The sequence below is a fragment of the Solanum dulcamara genome, chromosome 6, assembly GCF_947179165.1.
Source record: "Solanum dulcamara chromosome 6, daSolDulc1.2, whole genome shotgun sequence".
Taxonomy (NCBI): Eukaryota; Viridiplantae; Streptophyta; class Magnoliopsida; order Solanales; family Solanaceae; genus Solanum; species Solanum dulcamara.
Window position 1 is genome coordinate 65,421,242 of NC_077242.1, and position 12,304 is coordinate 65,433,545.

The following is a 12,304-nucleotide window of genomic DNA, read 5'->3' on the forward strand; positions in this document are numbered from 1 at the left end:
ATATATATTTTTTCTTTTGAAAATATATTAATTAGTAAACATATGTTCTTAACTAATATTATAAAAAATCGATTTATATTTTTCAAATTAATATATTTTAATTAAATTAATCATAAAAATTAAAAATACAAGATTTATATGAACATCATGAAATGCATGTTTGACAAAAATATTAAATATTATAAATATAATATCATAGTTAAGTTATTAAACTAATTGACAAAAAGATAATCTATCAAATCTAATTAAAAAATAAATGGCTTGTAATATGAAATATCAAGTCAATACTACTAAAAGAAATGAAAAAACATATATAACATAAGTTCTAAATTTAAAATAAAAATTTAACATAATACTCTTATTTCAAATTTCAACATAACGTACATAAATATGATTTAAAGGGAAAAAACATAAGTTTATAACTTTATTAAAAATGAATTCAACTTTAATTTAAAAATTAGAATACTAATAAAATCATGCTAATGAAAAAAATAAACATAGAATAATTAAATAAAAAGGATAATATGAAAAATTATATGGAATCACATGAAGTAAGGGTTGATAATGAGAAGGAAATGAGAAATAAATATTATAAAATAAAATATATTTTTAAAAAATATTTAAAATAATAAAAATAAAAATAATTTAAAATAATAGAAATAAAAAAATAAATTAAAAATTAAAATTGAAATAAAAGAAAGAAATTCAAAAGTAATCAGCTTGTAATTACACCATGTAATTACTAGTCATTCACAGCCCCCCTGTGAATTGAAGAGTGTAATTACACCCTGCCAAATTCTACCCAATTACATGCTGACCAAGTAATTACCTAGTCAATCAAACAGGTCAGAAAGTGTAATTACACTCAATTACACCAAATCCAATTACTAGGATGGCTTTCCAAACAAACCCTAAGTTTTTTTCACTGTAACATTAATATTTCTCGTGAATAATATTGGCCATGTAATTTAAATCTTGCAATGAAAGAAAAATTGCTCTTATGCACATAAAGATTTAGGAGTATTTATGTAAACAAATAATTTATTCTTAGAAATTATGTCATGCTAATATGATAAACCAAAACAACCAATAAAAAATAACATCAGCATAACTTATCCAGCATAACTTATTCCATCATAACTAATTCCAACATAACTTGTCTTCAAACCAAACGTCCCCTTATAGTTTAGGTTGTATAAAGAATATTATTTTTTTAGTTTTAAAACCTTGATTAAAGATTATAAAAAATTAATTCCATGAAAATGCCTTTTCAACATAAAAATGTATCCTTTAATGAAGAAATAAGAATGTTATATGTATGAATTAAATTATATTATTCAGTTCGCACAAAGATTGGCAAAAATTAGTACTAACATGTCGCATTAAAAAATCCTTAGCAAAAGGAGTCAAGTAATTATTGATTAAAGTCCTTTTTTGGTGCAAGCTAATTACAATCATGATTATTAAAAGCATAAATCAAAATACAATATCGATTACTCTAGTTACATACTTAAATATGTATAAATGTCATAAAACAAACACTTACCTAAATATGTATAAATGTCATAAAACACTTGCTTGGAGAATACAACCGCCAACTAAACAAAAATAATATATTATAAAGAGAAAAATAACAAATATACCCTTGAACTATCGTAAATGGTATGTGTATAGCCTTCGTTATATTTTTAGGCCATTAATATCCTTACCATCTTAATTTTGGAGCGTATATACCCTTAGTACTAACGGAGGGACACGTGTCTCAATCTTAAAGGCGTACCCGAATTTATTTTATTTTTCACCTAAAAAATTTAAAATCCACTTGACTAATTAAAATCCATCCAAATAACTAGGACCGACACCCAAATTACAACCCAAAATGATTGGAGAGGGGCGTTCAGCCACTTGACTAATTTTTGATACGCCCGTTTCAAAAATAAAAGCAATTTCCATTCCTAAAAGAACTCAAATCTTGATACCACAGCATAAATATCACATCCCAAATGAAAAGCAATACATTCAAGCATATCAAGGAATCAAATCGGAAACAAGATTAACATCAATAAACTTTCAAATTCCATGGAAAAAAACTAGTCTTGGGGTAAGAACTCACTCTACTTTAACCACCAAATTACAATCTCTAATATGCTTAAAGAAGTAATGGAACACTTTGAAGTCCAAAATAATGGAAAGATCAAAATTTTATAAAAAATTCAACAACAAACTATCACCAGATCAGATATAAAATCCATCAATGAATTAAGAAGACAAATTCAGAAACCAAAATGCTCCAAAAGAAAATTTAATTGAGCACTTTGAGGTCCAGATTGATGAAAAGATTCAAATTTTATCAGAAATTCCAGTCAATTTGAACACTTAAATCCGGATAAGATGAAATGACACTTTCATTTAGATCGTGACTTACACTATAAATCCTAGTATCTATTTATCTTCTCCGATTTTTGCCAGGTCTATTTCCATGGAAGTTGAAGCAAGACACCACAATTGTTTCACTCAACAATAACAGCAAATCATTTCGAATCAAGGGAATGAGTTTTCCTATAATACCCAGAAATGGGTTTTCCTACGATACCCAAATAGGTTTTCCTTTCTCGGACCCTGTGCATAGTGGGAGCTTAAATGCACTGGGCTATCCTTTACCCAAATAGGTTTTCCTACCTGAAAAGGTGTTTTTGGTAATGGACATATAGGGGGTTTTAAAGTATTTTGGTGGGTTTTTAATTTTTTTAGGTGAATAATAAAATAAATTCGAGTAGGCCTTTAAGATTAAGACATGTGTCCCTCCGTTAGTATTAAGAGTATATACGCTCTAAAATTTGGACAATAATAATGTTCTGAAAGTATAATAAATAATATACGCATACCATTTACGATAATTCGGAGGTATATTTTTCCCTCGGCCATATTATAAAATAGAACAAATAATTCAAATAAGTCAATACTCAAAATTTAGTTGATATATACAATCATACTAAATAACTTACACGAAGCTGAACAATTCATATGAAATTATTCTGACATGTAATTTCTCATTCATTTCACCCAAAAATTGAAAAAACGGAGGTTGAAGCATACACGTTAAAGTTTAGGGTCAAAATCGGTATATATATATATATATATATATCATAATATCAAACACGTTCACGAATAATTAGAGAAGATATTTGTATTGTTGAAATCGGCAAATTGAGGTTTCGTTAAATTCTAAATAATATGTGTAATTGCAGATGAATAACAAGTTAATAATTTTGATCGATTAAGAATTTGTATTTGAGAATTCGTCTATGAGGTTAGAATCTTTAGAATTAATATTTGTAGTAACGAGATCTGAGAGTACCTTTTCATTATAGAAGATTCAAATATTTTAGGGGGTGATTTTAGCTCAAATACCTTATTGAAAAATATTTTGTCTTTAATTAGCTCCAGTCAATTTTTTTGTATTTGTATCTTATTTTCTCTATTAAATACTTTTGATACATCCTATAACAAACTATAATGTAGCTATGAATTATAATTAAAGAAAGTGAGCTAAGAAGGCTGATTTTCACCCTAAAGTTTGCTGTTTTTGAAGTTTCCTATATTATAAATACACTAGTTATATTTGCTTAGTTCTGTAGTTTTAACTTTATAAAAGGTGTTGGGACAATTTCAAGTAGGTACAATATCCAAGTTTTAAAAATTATCATTTATGTCAGATTTTGGTGCTCATATACATGTATTCGGTGCGTTCAAATACATGTATCTCGAATACATGAGGTCAAAATTAGATATAATTTATTTCAGATATATTGTATTTAAATGAATTCGCATGAATCTAGTATACAGTGACGCTCTCGCTCGCCTCTCTCCTATTTTGCTTGCCTATCTCCTTTTCTTGCTTGCCTATCTCCTTTTCTTGCTTGGGTCTCTCCCTATATCTCTATATTTCAAAATATATATGGGATACACTGACTCTCTCGCTCGTCTCCCTCCTATTTCGCTTACATCTCTCCCTCTCTTGCTCTCCTCTCTCCCTATATAGAGTGTAATGAAAGAAAGTCAAAAACAAGGGTTGCAGAAAGTAAAGGTTGGCAAAGGTTAGCAACCAGCCTTTACTCGTTTTCAACACGGAAACACGTAAACTCTTATAAATATAGGGCCTTATGCCCTCATTTGATTCATTCAGAAAGGTGAGAGTAAAAATACAAAAAAGAGTTATATACCAAGATAAATATTGTAGTCTTGAGTGTCCTCTTTAGTAGTTGTTCCTTTTATAAGAGATAAGTGTTTATTGTTGTTTTCTCCTTATATTTGAGAGTAGTGTGCTCTCATATTATCATAGTGAAATCCTTTTACCCCATGGTTTTTCTCCTCCGTCTGTTTGAGGGGTTTTCATATAAAATTCTCGTGTCCAATTTATTTTCTTTATTTATTATCATATCAAATTTTAGTTGTGGTGCTTCCTCCCCCAACATGTATTTGGTAGCAAAATATATATATATATATAGGTATATCTAACTTGACATCTGAAATGAAATTATTAATTAATATGACAATACGTAATTACTTCAAATTGTTGAGAAAATTAATAAACATGATAAGAATATTTGTGTAATTAGATAGTTTTTCTTTTTTTTTACGTACCTTGGTCTGATTTTCAGGTTAAAGTTTGAGGCCCAAAATCTTTCACATCAAAACAAGTTTTTCAAAACTGATCAAGGTTAAGGTACTTGTGACATAGTTTGAAAGATTAATTATACCTTCCAAAAGGTTGAACAAATGACGAAATGATCAATGTCGATGCGATAGTGAAGTTGAATTAATGATTTGGTTCAATGTCCGAAACTCATATGAATAAATCATATTTTGAAGTAAATTTTATTTAAATCTCATAGTGAATTCATCATATACATCCTGATACATCACGTAAAGTGATGTATCCGATTGATACATCGCATAAAGTGATGTATCTGACGTCCTAATATATCACGTAAATGATGTATCCGATTGATACATGATATATCAGAGAATAGGAGAGAGTAGAAATTTTTATAATTTTTTTAAATGATAGAGAATTTTAGATAATATATAAAATAAGTTGTGTATTTAAGTAATTTTTCCTATTTTAAAAGCAATGAATCATTCATTGCCCGAACTTAGCCATATTATTGAATTAATTCAATGTTGAGTTTATGAAATAAATGAGGCCTAAGTATACCATTTATACAAAATCAACTTTTAAACCCATTTTAAAATAATATACACTTCAGCTTCAAAATTTTGAACTCTTCAGCTAATTGCATTTGCGGATTTTTGGAGATACCTAACACTTTCTCTGAAATTATTTGAACTCATGCCCTTCTCTTATTTTCAAACATATTTAAAAGTTTAAATCACCTTTCTATCAAAATGGATTTTTAATTCCCAAAATAAAATTAAGCGACGACTTTCGAAAGCTAAGTTATTTGATGTGTTTTTAATAAAAAAAAACGGATCGTAACATTCATAGTATTAAGAAAATTATTATTATAAATTCAGAGAACTCATAATTTTAAAGTAAAATGATGTAGAAATTTATCAATGTCTATTGCTCTGATAAAGTACTCAAATGTTTGACACGTATGCTATTAGCTTCCTAAAATGGATGAGAACGATGTCACACCAATCAAAATTTTCAATTAATTGATAAATTGCAAGTTGCTCTAGATGGAATGCAAATGATCATTACTAGTTGGAATCTTTGGAGCGAATTTGTATTTAGCCAATCCAACATATATGATATCAGATATCAACTATTAAATAAGGAAAATTATGTGATTAATATGAAATGGATAATGAATAAGTATTTTTAATGATCGAAATTCCAATAACACACCTTAATTTAACTAGGGTTCTATTTGTTGGGGGAGGAAGCACCACAACTAAAGTTTGATATGATAATAAATATGAAAATAAATTGGACACGAGAATTTTACGTGAAAATCCCTCTAACAGATAAAGGAAAAAAACCACGGGGTAGAAGAATCTCACTATTTTCATATGTAGTACACAACTCTCAAATACAAGGAGAAAACAATAATTAACACTTCTCTTTTGTAAAAGGAACAACTACTAAAGAGGACACTCAAGACTACAATATTTATCTTGGTGTATAACTCTCTTTGTATTCCTACTCTCTCTTTTTGGGGATGATTTAAATGAGGGTAAGAGGTCCTCTATTTATAGGGAACGAAAACGCGTTTCTGTAAAAAGATTAATGCGTTTTCTACGCGTTAATTGTTAACGTGTTTCTGCCAACTACTGCTAGCCTCTTCTTTTGACTTTTTGCTACGCGTTTTCCTTTATGCTTTTCCAACCTTTTCTGTCTTTTTTGACTTTCACTCTCTACTTTTTTGTTTCTAGCTTTTTCTAGCATTCTCCCACTTAAAGATTTAATTGAGAATTAATTAAGTCTTCACACCATCCTTTCTACCCATTTACTGCAATGTTACATTTCTGCTAGGCCAATAGAAGATCGACACCATATGAACTTGTTACTGTTGATCGGCTTTGTAAACATATCTGTCAGGTTTTCATTAGTGTGAATTTTCTGAATATCCACACTGCCATCTTCCACCTTCTCACGAACAAAGTGATACTGAACTCGTATGTGTTTTGTCCTTGAATGAAATGTCGGATTCTTTGCAAGATGCAAAGCGCTCTAACTGTCATAAAACAGAGCAATGTTCTCTTATTTGTGCTCGAGCTCCCCCAGTAGCATCTGCATCCATATTGCCTCTTTGCTAGCTTGTGTAGCTGCTACATATTTTGCTTCCGTCGTAGATATAGCCACGATAGATTGCAGTTTTGAAACTCAGCTTACAGCTCCTCCAGCAAGAGTAAACACATAACCTGTGGTGGACTTGCTTTTATCAAGATCACCTGCATAATCTGAATCAACATAACCTTTAACAGTAAAGTCTGATCCTCCATAACACATTGTAACATCTGAGGTACTCTTGATGTATCTCAGGATCCTCTTAACAATATTCCAATGCTCTCTACCAGGATTAGCCATGTATGGACTAACCACTCCCACCGCTTGTGCAATGTCAGTTATTGTATATACCATAACGAACATTAAGCTTTCCACTGCTGATGCATACGGTACTCGAGACATCTCCATCCTCTCTGCTTCATTGCTAGGACTCATACTTGAGGATAACTTGAAATTAATAGGAAGTGAGGTAGAAATTGACTTACAGTCTTGCATCTTGAAGCGTCTCAAGATTTTCTTCAAGTAGTTCTTTTGAGAAAGCCAAATCTTCCTATTATTTCTGTCTCGATGAATTTGCATCCCTAGAATCTTATTTGTTGGTCCCAAGTCCTTTATTTCAAACTCCCTAGCCAATTGTGCCTTTAAATTTGTGAGACGATCTTTGTTGGGGCCTGCTACCAACATGTCGTCAACATACAACAGCAAAATAACAAAATCTTCATTACTAAATCTCTTGTAATAAACACAAGGATCTGAACTATGTCTGTTGTATCCAAGGCTTATAATGAAGGAATCAAATCTCTTATACCAACATCTCGGCGCCTGTTTGAGACCGTATAGAGATTTGTTCAACCTGCAAACCAAGTTTTCTTTTTCCCGTTCTTTAAAATCTTCTGGTTGGAACATATAAATTTCTTCTTCAAGCTCTCAATGAAGAAATGCAGTTTTGACATCTAATTGCTCCAAGTACAAGTCAAATATAGCACACATCGCCAGGACCACTCGAATTATTGTGAGTCGAACCACCGGAGAAAATATCTCATTGAAGTTTATACCTTCTTTCTGAGCGAATCCTTTCACCACCAATCTTGCGCGATACTTCTCCACATGATCATTACCATTGTGTTTGAACTTGTAGACCCATTTTTTTCCAATGGCCTTCCTTCCTTGTGGTAATTGAACAAGATCCCATGTTTTATTTTTATGAAGAGCTTCAATTTCTTCTTGCATTGTTGCCACCCACAAAAATAATTTTTGGCCTTTTATAGCCTCATGAAAAGTTGAAGGCTCTCCATCTTCTGTTAGTAGACAGTATGCAATATTACTCTCCATAGAATAATCAGAGTGCCAAGATGGTTCTCTTCTCTCCCTAGTTGACCGTCGAACTTGTGGAGTTTCGATCTCAGCTTGCTCTTGTTCTTCGTGCTCTGGTGCTGCTTCAGAAGAAACTGGAACTTCTTCTATTTCTTCAACTTCAACTATAGTAGTCTCTGATTTTTCTTTTGAAATGCTACCTTCTTTTGCTTGTATCTTGTTTTCAACGAATACAACATCCCTGCTGATTACCACCTTGCGGGCTGTGGGATCCCACAAACGATACCTGTAGCGTCCCTCCAGGGAGGATGCTACTACAAAAAAAAAACGTATATTAAATTCGTGACACAAAAATATATATATATATATATATATAACTTTCTGTAAGACCCATTTATATGATCAAAAAAAAATGAAAGGTGTAAGTTGTTAGCCAACTTAATTTTTTTTTCCATCTCAATTAAATCAAATAAAAATTTCAATTTAGGACGGGCGACTTCTCAAAATAGTTTTATTTTAAAAAAAATATCTTCCGAGACAATCATGTGTTACGATAATTTATGCTTAATTCAAATGTTCTAACTCCAAAGGGTAATTTAGTACTTCATAAAATTTAGAAATGTACATACCCCAAAATTTATAAAACAAGCAACAATCTTTAAATTACAACTCTCAGAAATACGTACATAAATACAAATACACAAGCAAACCATAAATCGTATACACGTCCCAAAATACTACAAAATATAGGTGCCTATATGCAAATGTGATCTTCCTTAAAGCTCCCAAAACTTCAACTCCAATGGCCAACCTCAAGCATCTTCTCGGACATTTCCTATGATAGAAACAACTATCGCTAAGCATAAAGCTTAGTGGTGCAAAACTACAAGTTTGAAGCCTTTGGTTCTTCAACTTATTTTCTCAAGTCATGGCAGCACAAATGTACACATAACAAATAAATCAACACAACAAATATATCATGACTATCAAGTTCGATATGAAAAAGGCTAAGTGCCAATAATTCATGAAAACACGTTAATAAGCTTTAACATTAAGTTTCGCCCAATGTGTACGTCATGCATTCACACCAAACATGATCAAGTCTCAAGAAGGACCGGAGCCCTGTATCAAGAAGAGTAAACACCCAATAATCAAGAGAACCAAGAACCATATTAAAGATGACTTCCTAATTCGTACTTAAAATGGACAACTTCTATACTTAAGACGAACTAAAAATCCATAATCAAGATGGCAAAGGGTCCGAAACAAGAGGCATGCCAATGGTGACAAAGTCACAGCCACAAGAAGGACAAAGTCCACAAGAATGTCAAGTGATCAAACAATCCGTACAAGTGGGCGAGTTAAGCAAGTGTCTTGCAATTTCCAAAGATACCAACATGACAAGACATATTTCAAGAAAATAACAAATATACCAAGATAGGCTTTTAATATATTAGTAGGTAACAAGAGTTTATACACAAACCTCAGCCCTTTTAGCATACAACAATTCAACAGTCCCACACGACTTCAAAAGTTCAAACCATAGGCCATCAAATGTCTCAAGTTCTTCAACTTGCACACGATATAAACAACCTTAAAAATACCATTAAATATTTTATTTAAATTTACAGAATATCCATAATATTTACATAAAACAAGATTTATTATTGCAATTAAGCCTAGAATATTTCAACCCGAATTATGTTACCAACACAGAAAATTTGGAAAGTCAAGTATCGCAGTTTGAATCTAAATTTCGAAACTCAAAAATGCAAAACTGGATTTTATACCCTTCATGAAACGTTTAAATATATGTCTTAAGTTTGCAACCCAAAAAGAATCAATTCAAAATTCATTTTGTACGAAAAGATATCTTCAAAACACTAACATGTACACATGACAGATTTTGTAAATCAAGAATCTGGACAGACATACTTGTCCAGTTGAATCTAAGTTTGGAAACCAAAAATGGCAAAACTGGACTTTATACCCTTCACCAAACTTGTAGATATGTGTCTTTAGTTTCCAACCCAATAGAGATAAACTCAAAAAGAATTTTATACAAAAATATATCCCCCAAATACTAACAGGTACACATGATAAACTTTGAAAATCAAAAATCTGGACAGACATACTTGTCCAGTTGTATCTAAGTTTGGGAACTGAAAACGGCAAAAATGGACTTTATACCCTTCACAAAACTTGTAGATCTATGTCTTTAGTTTCCAACCCAACAGAAATCAACTCAAAAAGAATTTTATACAAAGAGATATCCCCAAAATACTAACAGCAGTACAAGTAGAGTTTGCATAAACAGAATTCTGGGCAGCACCTGCCATGTACTTCCTCGCCCAGTTTCAAGTAAATACATGAAGATTTGAGTTTTGAGAGCTGAACAAAAGTTGTAAACAGATGAAATATCTTTCTAGAACATCTTGAATCACTTAAAACAAAGCTTTATATAAGAGATTATGCTAAAAACACTAACAACAGTCAATTCCAAAAATGGGTTTATAGCTTACCTCAATCATGTGGAGTTTGTTTGGGGATCAACCAAGGAAAGTCTTGATGATCGATTTGGTGGATGAATATGTGAGAGAAGGGAGGTTTTGGTTTCTGTATTTTTTGAAGAAAAATGAAATTGGAGGGTTGGTGGAGAGGATAAGGGGAAAGGATAGGAACTTAAAGAAATGAGAAAATAAATGATAACAAAAAGGAAGTTTCCCCACTTTTGTAAATATCTAGTCCATTTAATAAATTGAAAAGATAATCATAGTAGGAGTAGTTTATATAACTACACCATAACACTTCCAACAAGTTTAAATGTCATCAAGTTCACATTCAAGAAGTGCAAACATATAATATATCTTTACTATCAAAATACTCTAAATCAAAAATTTAGGTATTTGCTAAAAAAAAAAACTTTTGGGGTGTTACAATACCCCTTGACTCCATCAGCATACCCTAAGAAAATGCATTCCCTAGATTTTGGATCCAACTTCAATTTTTCTTGGATGTTGTACATAACATAAGCAGGACTCCCGAATATATGTAAGCGAGAATAATCAGCTGGTTTTCCTGTCCACATCTCCATTGGCGTTTTCAGATCAATTGTGATTGATGGTGACCGATTAATCACATAACAGACGGTTTTGACTGCTTCTGCCCAAAATGATTTTTCCAAACCTACAGTTGCCAACATAGCTCTTGTTCGTTCCAACAAGGTTCTGTTCATCCGCTCAGCTACTCTATTTTTTTGTAGAGTATATGCCACCGTGAACTGCCGTTTAATACCTTCTTGTTTACAGAAGTTATTAAATTCATCACCAGTGTATTTTCCTCCATTATCTGTCCTCAAACACTTGATCTTTTTTTCAGATTCAAGTTCCACCCGCGCTTTGAATTCTTTGAAAACTGGAAAAACATCTACCTTTCTCTTGATTGGATACACCCAACTTCTCCTGGAATAATTGTCGATGAATGACATGAAATATTTTGCTCCTCCTAGGGACTCCACCGGTGCTTGCCAGACATCAGAGTGGACCAGATGTAATATTTCCTTGCTTTTAGCAGAGGAACTGCTAAATTTCAGTCTATTTTGCTTACTGGTAACACAATGCTCACAAAAGGGTAGTAAAACCTTTTTGAGCCCTGGAAGAAGCTTTTGCTCAGCAAGAATCTTCAAACCTCGTTCCGACATATGGCCAAGTTTATGATGTCATATCATCGTTGATTCTTCAAATGAACTTGCTGATGCAATTGATGCTTCTCCTTCTTGATGTTTTTCACCTTTAAGCACATATAGGTTTGCCGCAAGTTTTTCCGCTTTCATCACTACAAGCGCTCCTTTGGATATTCTCATGACTCCACTATGAGTCTTGTATGAACATCCATTATCATCTAGTTGTCCTAAAGACAATAGATTTTTCTTCAAGTCTTTTACATGTCTTACCTCCTGGATGGTGCGTACCGTGCCATCATATATTTTTATTTTGATGGACCCAATACCAATAACATCCATAGCATGATCGTTTCACATGAACACAGACCCTCCTGAGATAGGATTATATTGATGGAACCATTCTCTCCTGGAAGTCATGTGCCATGTTGCTCCTGTGTCCATGATCCAGACATCAGCGAAACGTTTTCTGCCTTCATTATTTGATATTGCCTCACTACATAAAATATTGTCATCATCCGAGGTACATGCAACATTCCCTTGAGCATTTGATG